Below are 10,834 nucleotides of genomic sequence, written 5' to 3'. Positions count from 1 at the left end.
CTGGAATAAATAAGTGTTTGTAATTATGTGTAATTATACTGCTTATAAGATTTTCATCCGTACCTTTACATGATACATTTACAGTGATATTGGAACAGTGTGAGCTAGTGGAAACAGTCATATAATTTTTGATGGCTATACGTGTAATTTCAAAACTGCAGCAAATTACAGTGTTCTGGACACAATAAAAAAAAAAGGAAAGAAATCTCGTGTCTATGTAGCTGCGTGTCAGTTTGGTTTTCACAGAGTTCTTCATGACATGAACAAAGAAAAAATATGCTGTTGTTGGTTATAAGTATATGTGTACACTGCTGCCTTGACAAATGTAGCTGACACTTGTGTACTTGGATTGAAACCCGGTGAAAACTGATCAAGCATGTGTACTTCAGGAAGAACAAAACGTAAAGAAGCAAGTTTCAATATTATAAAAAAAAAAAAAAAAAGAGAGAGAGAGAACAGAGACTTGCTGTATCTGTCATGCAAGTGGTTTGACAACCAGTTCTTAGCCATCAGACAAGGAACCACGTCTGGAAGCTCCAGAATGGAAATACTCCTACTGGGTTTGACAGAAAAGTGAATATGCAGTGCATGCTCCTTAGGGTAAATTTCTGGGCCAAAATATTATTCTGAAACTCTCATAATCCAGATAACTGTTACCTTACCTAATGGTATTTTTTTTTTTTTTGATTAAAGCAGAGGGAAAGAACTGAGGTCTGTAGTGCTGAAAGTGTGGTTATATGAGTGAAATTCTGCATTTGAGGGTTCAAAAAAACTACTACTGACCCTTTGAGGGTCAGGCTTGTACTCTGTAGCACATAATCATCCATCATTTTCACTAACAAATTATTTTTGTCAGAATACTAAATAGATACGAGTCATAAGACATTACTTTATCATGCTGTGCAGTGTGGTGTTTGTCACGGATAAGTACCTTGGCAGAACACATGGGTTCATTCATCAATAGGCAGGCTTTTTGGTTTATCAGTTTGAGGAGTTATATCTATTCATTCGTAAATACACTGAGCAGAGTCTTTCTTACACAGTATTTTAAAGTTTTTACTAGTAGTTATTTCAAAATGGAATTTCAAACAGGCACTTCTTTTGTTCTCTGCATTTTCTGTTGAGGAAAACTGTGCAAGTGCTGTGTTGTTTGAACCTATACGGAAGTCAGCTGCTTACTTGGTGTATTGAGTATCAGTTCACTTCAAAACGATTTTCATGCAGTACTGCAGACTGTAAATGCATAACCATATTATTGTTTTTCACCCACTGTGCATATGTAGAAGAACAACCATATTCATAAAGGTAAAAACCATAGAAACAATGAAAATTATTTTAGCTCTTTGGGATGTTACATTATTCTATACTATTAAAATAACGTCACATAAACATGCTTGAGAAATCCCAGAAATTATGGTAATATCCCCAATAGGTGCCCAATAAAACTATTCAAATATAACTGTAGTGTTATCTTATCTAGATACCACCCTTGGCTCAGTTTTGCAGTTGTATGTATGAAGCTTAGTGTATATACAAATTTCACAGTATAATGAATGTGTCTAATAATTAACATTAGTCTTTTATAACATGTAGGCTCAAATCTTTATCTTTCTGTTAAAACTTTTTTTGTCTAATAATATTGAAAACAGTTGCATACATGTAAAACGGGGAAGCATGAAAGGCTTGTTTTTATTAGTATGTGAAAGAAGACCAGAGTAACACCTATTGCATGCACTGCTTGACTTTAGTGATTAGACTGATACAGTTTGTGTCTAACTGTATATTTAGCAAAATTAGTAAATGGCCAACACTTAGATAGCTGAAAGGCATATGCATATGTGTGTGTGCACCTTCTTAGGTGAAATAAAAATAAGTAAAGAAGCAGAAGCTAAGAGTTTGGGATGCGATTCAATTGTATTAGGAAAGAGTTGGCCAGGAAGAAATCCCCTGACCCAAGGACAAAGAAGCTGTGTGATAGTGAACAGTGCTTTTTCATTTAGGTAGTTACAATATTCTTTGCCACAATTTCATGAATATTTTGTTAAATAAACCTCTGAATTTCCAGATGAGATGAACTCTGGTGTCCTGAAGCTGACTGGACTAAAAAGAGGGTGCAAAGGTATTCATAAATCCGGCATTATTAATAGCTTAGACTGAAACCCCTTTTTATTTTTGTCTTCTTAGTCAGAGAAAGGCATTAAGGCAATTTCAGTCTTCTTTTTTTGACACTTACGTGGCTTATTTTCAGTCCTTTTTTATTTTTGTTTTTAATTAGTTTTATGATCTGTATCATTTAAACATGCTACAATGCCAGCTTAAAAATCACTAAAGCAATGCTTCCAATGAAAACACAATTGTATTCTGTGATTTTTGAGTCTCTAAAACTTGCTTTATATTTGTTTAAACACTGTCACATACTTTGTTTTTTGTCAAACTTTGATAAGTTTGACTAATATTCATGCTTTCTAGTCTAGAACTTTTTCTTAGGAACAGAGGGTGATACTTAAAAATTCTACATTTGTATTCCATATCCTTACCTGATAATTGTTGTGGCATTGCACAGGACATTAGCTCAAGCTTCTGGTGATTGGAGTGGTAAAGTAACTTCAATTTGATGAGTTCTTAATATTCCTGTTTACATTGGAGTTTCAGCCGTTGTCACATGTTCACACCTTGCATATGTGCAAAAGGAAATATACATATCCAGCAGGGCATGCATTGGAATGATTAATGAATGAAGAAGAAAAGCTTTACTCTGTTGGCTTTTTCTATGTGCACATCTCACATAACTGAGATTGTGATTCACTGAAAATGATTTGTTCAGGTAATGTCCACTGCTGTGCCTTCTGACTTCAAAGAAAATTGTCATCTGCTGGAGGAGTGTCATTTCTCATGTCTCATAAGGTGCGTAATTAATTTTGAACTCCTTTTTTTCTCAGGCTCTCTTGAAGTAAAATCTAAAAATCTACAGAAGTTCACATTTTAGTAATCAAAGAAAGAGAGCTTTTGGGGAAACAAAACCAATTTGACTCTTAATGGGTCCTCCATTTACGTTTTTAGCTGTATAATAAAAAGGAATAATATATTATTTGTAATGCCAGGGATTCCAAATGAAAATAATGACTTTTGAAAAACATGATCAATAAGCAATGATTTTTTCTGAGGGAAGACATTAAATACATCAAAATACATGCATTATACATTGTAATAGCACCTGAGAACAAAAATACACTTCTATGAAAGGAATATAGAAAGGTTTATGAATTTATCTATAGATTTTCTGTGATGTACAAAGTCTACAAACTACATCACAGGTTCTACTTTTATAGCTTTTGTACTGTTCATTTAATCCTTTGATCTCTTGCTGTAAAACATACTTTTGCCTTAGCAAAGGGGGTGGTTTTTTGGCCCATGTACATAGGATCACTGAAAGCTGTGATGAGAGTAGGCATGAGAGTAACCTGTCAAAACCAAAGAGCAAAATCAGTGGACCAAGGTCGTAGAAGGAAGTTCAGGTTAGTTCTGTGACTGAAACGAGTGCCTCTTAAATACGAAAAATGTCGCTAGGTTCCACATGTCATTTTGAGTAGAAGTCCAAAATCCTGTAGCACAAAGTGCTGAACATTTATAACTTAAAATGGATAATTAAATATGTAAACTGCTTAATTCAGTGATGATCGGATTGTCTTTCATTCTGTGGCATTTGGGTTCTTCAGATGGATGGTTTTCTCTGTGGTTAAAAATCAAATGTGGTAGCTCAGTCCAACTAACCTTTGTTATGTAATCCATGTCAAAACCTGATTTGACATGGTTTTGCAGGCCAGGACAATTTTTGCTCAGCCCCTGAGCTCCCGATATGGTATGAAGGAATTTAGTAGGAAAAAGCTGAGAATTTGTGTCACCGGAAGGACTTGTTTGTGAGGATTGCTGTGCTTTGCCAGTATTTGACTGCTGTAAGCACCAAGCCTCAGTTGTGAGTCTTTGCGGCCATGACCAGCTGGGGATAACATACAAGTTTACCTAAGCAGACTGCAGATGACCAGTCTGAAATTAAACTGTTTACTTTAGCACAAACTTCCATATTTTTATTATTTTTTTTATCATGTTGCAAAATGTTTGCAGGCTAATCAAGAAGATTGCACTGTGCAGATACCGCTAGAAAAATGTTCATAGTCCATATCCCAACTGGCTTAAAAGTTCTCAGGACTAGGCACAGGAGCAGCATAAAATAAAGATATATAGAGATCCTACTTTACAAGTAGTCCTTTGATTTGCACCAAATATGTAACCTAAATCTGGGCCCTGAACCACCTGTTGTCTTACATTGAAAGTCCTTTGCACCAACTCCTGAACATGAGTTTGTAAACAAGGAGATTTGATAATTTTCTAGGTAACAGATCGCAGTTTCTCCCCTACATGGCAAACTTTCTGACGTTGTTCAAGTCTGGTTTTGCCTATGCAAGCCAGTATTTAAAAAAAAGAAGAGCTGACACATCGCTTCAGTCATGACTGTGGGTTGGCTCCCACCTCAGGGAGACAGCTGCTTCTGCTGTGAAAGAGTGCAGTTAGTGCTGCACAACAACTACATGTAAATATTTGTTCTGGCAGTTATTATATAATGCCTGTAGTGGCAAATAAGTGGAGACACCCTAAGCAGTGTATAAACATGGAAAGTGCTTTCAATTTGAGGTTCTGCTGAAGCAGTTACAAATAAATGAAATATTTATGGGACTCAGTGGAGCTGCACACCCAGTCTTCTGTACGTCCTTTGGTAGTGTGACCTACAAATATTCTTATTATTAAATAAAATCTAGGGTTTGATGGTCTGACCCAAGTGCAGCTGAAGACTGTATGATAGCCCGTGGTAAAAAAAAAAATAAAAAATAATAATAAAAAAAAAACCACAGAACAAGCAGCCTAATAGAGACAAAAAATTAAGTCGATATGAATGGCCTGAAATTTTCCCACACACCCTGAGACAGTATTGAAGCTTAAATACTGAAGCCTACATCTCATTCTAGAGTGGATGTAAACAAAAGCACAAAGTTTGTATGTTGTGTTCTACTTTCATGCAACTTTTATATAATTTCACATGTTCCACATGAATTAATTTTGCCTATCATTCATCACTGTAATACAAGAATGGTCATTATCCTGTAGTAAAAGTCTAAAAGATGACTAACATAATTGTTCTTGGAATCCGAGCAAGTGACTATAGTATTATTAGGTTGCATTTGTTTATCCTGGCAAGATGTCGGACTGGCAAGAGAGATGACAACAGTAAAATTCCTGATTGAGGTCTCCCTACATGTATCCTGTTGTTTCAGTGATTGAAAGTGTCACTAGTGTTTTTGTGTATAATCTATGAAGGGTTTTCAGATCCTATCAAATAAGCCTGTTCTGTCATGTAAGGTAGTATATCATATTCTCTTGTTGCTATTACAGTAAATGCAGAAATCCATTCTTCCTCTGCTGAAAGTAATTTATCTTTTGTACAACTTAGTATAACTCATGTTGCTGATAACAAACTGATGTTATTCAAGATTCTAATCTTACTGGCATTGTCTCTCATCATAAATACTTTAGATATTTTAATTTAATTTCTTGATTTTGATTTTGATTTCTGAGATTTTGTGCCACGTTAAGGTCAGTATGTACACCAGATCCTCAGCATCTTTCTTCTCTCCTCAAATTGCTGGATAAAATTGGCTGGCAGATGGCTTTTCACTGTATACTAAGTCAGAGAGAGAGAAAAAAAGTAACAATACAACAGACAGTATATTTTTATTGATAATGTAAATTTTCTATAGCTTTATGGTATAGAAATCTATCCTTCCTTTAGGCCATGCAGTGGGCAACAAATATTAAAGATCAAAATAAAATAACGTTTTTTAATAAATACAGGAATGTTCATATTCTATGATAAGTAGCTAGTGATATATTTTATTAGTAAAACGGATATTTAAGCTAGAGTGTTAATTATATTGCTGCATGGAATGATATGCATACACTCTTTTATGTAATTTCCAAATGAGAGAATTTATTATTCACAAAAAATCAAATTACATTTTCCAGAAGAAATGGCTGCTAACTATCAGCATGTTACCAATAAACATAATATGGACATAAAATTCCCAATTACCTATCATGGACATAAATCTGTTTCTTAATGCAAATGTTGAAGACTGATTGACTTAACAGTGAATGTAGGCTGTCTAAAACATGGAAATCTTTGTGCTAAAGGACATTTTTTCACTCTCCTAGGTACATATAAGCCCTAAGTTGATTAAAATACAGTATTTCTGAATAATTTCTGTAGGACACATCTCTGGCGCACTAATTAAAATACCTGTTAATACATTTTATAAGGAATGAATTACTACAAAGTCAGTTAACTTAAATCCATCCAGATAACTCCAGATTTCAGAAATAAATTCAAAAATGCTTTTCATTTTGTGTAGATTTTTTAAAAAATGTCTTCCCCTCAAATATAAATAGAACACATTTATTGTGTGTCTCTGTTAAAGCACTGCTTTAATTACTATGCACAAGTTAATAAACAAACCTACCATATGCTGCCAAATTAGTCAAATGCCAGGAAAAGCTAAATAAAAACAGGGAGACAAACTTTTAATTACACTCGCTGAAAACCTTTGGCAGTAAGTAATATTCTTTACTTGGCATTCTGCTTCAGTGTGAAAGGGCGGAAAATATGACTAAGCTAATCTATCAAATGGTAATAAGAGAACTTTCTAAGACAGAAAGAAAGAAAATATTGAGGTAGAATGAGATTGGAGCACAGAATGGTAATTTTATTTATTCTGATTTAAATATCCTTATAAATACCCAGATACAAAGCAAGTGGTTAGATCTTTGACTGTTGTTTGCTGAGAAGTCATTAATTCAGAACCTAAGTGTAATAAAGTAATTAAAAAAAATCACTGCAGCAAAAAACCTTACGTTTAAGCTGATATCAAAGTAGATTCTGAAATAATTTGAACAAGAACTCAACAGCACCCATAATTACAGATAAATAATGCATTGAAAAATAAACCAGTTTTGAACAAACCAATTGCTTGTCCCATTAGTCCAGAAAATACTAATTACTAATTAATACTAGTATTAGTATTGGACTTTACAGAGCACTCAGCAGTATCAGTAGTTGCACTGAAAAGAAAAAATAAAAAGACAAAACTCTTTCCAAGCATGATTTCTTCTATAAATAGTGTGAGGTGAAGAGGCCTGCCCTAAACCTCCTGCTGCCTTCCTAGTGAATCTGATTTCACAGGAAAGATGGAAAAATACTGCAATATCACTAGAGCAGCAGTCTCAGAGACAACACAAACCAAGCTCCTTCACGCAAGTGACCAAAGTGAACCTCAGTTCCTAGATATGTGGATTACAACTTTATTGTATTACAGAGGACAGCGTGGCACCTCCACATCTGTTTCCACATTTCTAAAGGAAGACATGTTCCAGTATTTACTAAGCCAGACTTCAGTGGGAATAGTCATCTGCTTAATAGCCTACTCTGTCTTAATGTATTTCTTTTAATGTAAGATGTGCTATAAGTGAAAGTGACAGATTAAAAATGATTAAATACCTGTTGTATTGCATCGTGTTGTACTTCTGGTGCAGTGCATTTCACTGGGAAACATTGCAGTTTTAAGCTAATAAAAAATCATGAAGACTGCTTTGGCAATGAGAACAACTGAGAAAAAAAAAAAAAAACACATCTCACATGATGCAATCAGGAGGTAGCTACATGCAGACTGTCTGTTGGAAATGCTTTCGAGCCCCTGCTATCCTGAACCATTGCCAGAAGTTGCTGGGGAGAGTGGCTCTGGTTGGTTCAGGGCTCCAGTGCCTGGGGAGGTTTACAAACGTAGCCTATGACTTCATGGCTATAAGTGGTAATTATTTTGTGAAAGACTAAAAATCTAAACTAAAAATCACATTCCTGAGGTGTTTATTTACATCAGTGACATAAGTCCTGTTGGTGTCAATAAAACAAATTTTTCAGAGCAGGAAGGGAAACAGATGAAATAAATGTCTTTTGACAACAAGTTCATATAATTGCATGTATTATCTTACAAGGATTCATTTGTACAGGTATGCAAGCTGCCTCTCAACACAATACTTAAAGGCTTAACACCTTTCTGTGAAAACTTCTCTCATGTAGAAATCGCATCAACTGTGAATTGTTAGAACTTTATAATACTTAATAATCTGCAAAACTTTATGAGCGGTTTTTCACCAAGAACAAGCCACCCCACCAAAAGTTTGTATAATTTAATAGTTGAACTTTTTCTGTGGAGAGAATGTTAAATCCCAAATCCTGTGCTTCTTGTAATTTACTCATTGCTTTTTGGACAGATCCTTAATGAAAGAAACGCTTAGTTCAGACTTGGTTACGCTAAGTCAATGCAAAGACTCAGTAAGAGCTCAGCAATCCTCAGAATTCTGCCTAGTAAATGTAATTGCGTTATTCCATGTAGATGTAAGACTGAGCTTTCCGATAATGGAAAAAGTGTGTTACAGGTAAGTAACGATCACTAGATGTTTTAACATTAGTTTATGAAACAAACAAATGGAATGTAATCGCTGTAATCAAATACAGATGCAACAAAAGAATATAAGAGTTGTAGTTTCCTTGAATGCCCTTCAGTTGTTTCAATGTTACATTGTTTGAAATGGAACTAAATTATTGCTCCTTCATTGCTGTCTAAAAACCATTAAGATTATAAACAATACTGCAGCTGACTGGGCTGTTATCATAATAGGGTATTCATCAAAGTCTTTGCAGATTCACAGTGTAACTGAAATCAGAGTGTTATTATGTAAAACGTTAATTTAATTCATGTTTTATAAGAACTACATTGAAAGCACAGAAGTGTTACTTTGATTTTTTTAATTGCTTTGTCAGGGTGATGGCTTGGAGATGCATCATATAGTGCATATGTGCACTATATCCTTTTCCTGGGTATGATTTTACCTATACATAAAAATTATTGTGCATTTGCTCAACCGAGGGAAAATGTTTCATATAATTTTAATATCCACAAGTTGATGGTTGCTATATATCCAAAGTTCTCTTTACTACAAATGTATTACTGACTACACTGGATTTATACTTAACATTCATTTGGACTATAAGGAAATACCCTGAAATTATTTGCTGTTTGCAAATGTGAAAAGGTAAAAGAATATTTTATTCCCTAAGTATACTGGATTTTACAAGGGAGTTTGAAGTAGTCAAGAGAGATGCATCGATTGAGGTAATGGGTAAAATTATGTTGCTAGATAGAAGCACGTGATTTCCATGATAGTGTTCTGGATGAGCAGAACAATTATTTGCACAGAGAGAAGACCCTGAACCTGGAGTTTTCATAACCTTTTTATAATTATCACTGAAAATATTTTTTTCACAACACATCAAGTTCTTCTGCTTCAGGACAGAATTTTCCCTTCAGTATAGATATCGTAGAAAAGCTTTTCCATATGCTGAGGTTTTTTTTTTTCTTTTCTTTTTTTTTTTTTTTTTTACCAATATATTTTAGCTGTTGTTTTGACTATTAGATGCACAATAGATTTGGCTGATACTGATTTATTTTGCGTAAGATAGTTTTGATATCAAATAGCAGTCACTAAGCAGAGAACATGGGCATGGATTAGGCCCACGTAAAACAGCACTAAATTGGGAACAGAATCAAATCTGTAAATCTCATTTTTCATATACGTGTAATGTTTTCCTGTAGTTTTGTAGTCTACCGTTACAGGGTGTTGTTTATGTGTAGCAGCTATATTTATCTAATTTTATCTTAAATGGCAGTTTAAAATACAGTCTATAAATAAAAGGTTTTATCATTCTTAGCTGTATAAGCAGGCTTTGTATCAATGATAACTTTGATACCATTATTACATTCCTGCTTTTATCCCATGTGCTTTGACCTATAGATGAAAATACCACTTTAAAATCGTTAATTCTGGAAATCAGAATTCTTCCAGTGTTACTGAGTAGCACTGTTTTAACAAGCCTACATTACATGTAGTTTAATACAGCCTATTTATATTTTGAGATTACCCATCTAGGTCTGTGTAAACAGTTATTTTTAGAAACGCATTTTTATTGGATAATTTAGAAAACTTCCTACTAAATAATTGCAGTCAACACCTACTGTATGTATCTGTATGTCATCCAGCACTGCAGTATTTTCTAGATACTTGTGTTGCACAAGAATGGAACCAGGATCATAAAAATAAATGTATTCTGTAGTGATATTGGCTATTTACTGTTTGAGACACTTTCCTAAACTCAATATGATTGTGCATTTTCTCAATATGTTAGTATAACAACATTTTCAATTTAAGCAGCAACTCTCTGTTGTGGTGATTAACAATTCTCACATCACTTTTTGAAAACATAATATAAGCTTGAGCCAAAAAATCCTATTCTGAAATTTCAAGTTGATTACACTTACTCCTACATAATCAAATCTTGCGTACATAGTGAAACGATTAGTTACTTTACAAGAAATGACAGTATCCCACTGTGCTCATATGGTAGTATAAGGAATATGTTTTAATATGTAGTATTGAAAAACTACAAAACCTCCTGCGTATAACGTAGTGGTTGCTTAAAAGTATGAAACAGCAATTTAGGACAGAAAACAAATTAGTTTCAGTCCTCAGTAATTATTCTTCAGTATAAAGTAAAATGCAAAGTAAACACAGACACAAAAAAAAACGATTGCTGAGCTGTGCTCTTATTTAAGATATGTGACATCTTTTGGAGTCTATCCAAAAATTTCAGTACAGGGACTTAAAAAAGGGA

General features: G+C 34.1%; 1 protein-coding gene and 1 long non-coding RNA gene across 2 annotated transcripts in view; one reads left to right on the top strand and one right to left on the bottom strand.

Moving 5' to 3' along the window:
• LOC308194619 overlaps nt 1-2,815 on the bottom strand; it is a 70,349-nt gene extending 67,534 nt beyond the window's left edge. Inside the window, exon 1 of the long non-coding RNA XR_013950763.1 lies at nt 2,538-2,815. This is a non-coding gene — a long non-coding RNA (uncharacterized lncRNA). The remainder of the gene's footprint in view (nt 1-2,537) is intronic.
• LOC308194612 (uncharacterized protein) overlaps nt 1-10,834 on the top strand; it is a 975,354-nt gene that overhangs the window by 201,600 nt on the left and 762,920 nt on the right. The window lies entirely within an intron of this gene.

This window comes from Anser brachyrhynchus, assembly GCF_964034855.1.
Source record: "Anser brachyrhynchus genome assembly, chromosome: 4".
Classification (NCBI taxonomy): Eukaryota; Metazoa; Chordata; class Aves; order Anseriformes; family Anatidae; genus Anser; species Anser brachyrhynchus.
Note: the sequence above shows the minus strand (reverse complement) of the source record. Positions and strands in the feature narration are given on the sequence as shown.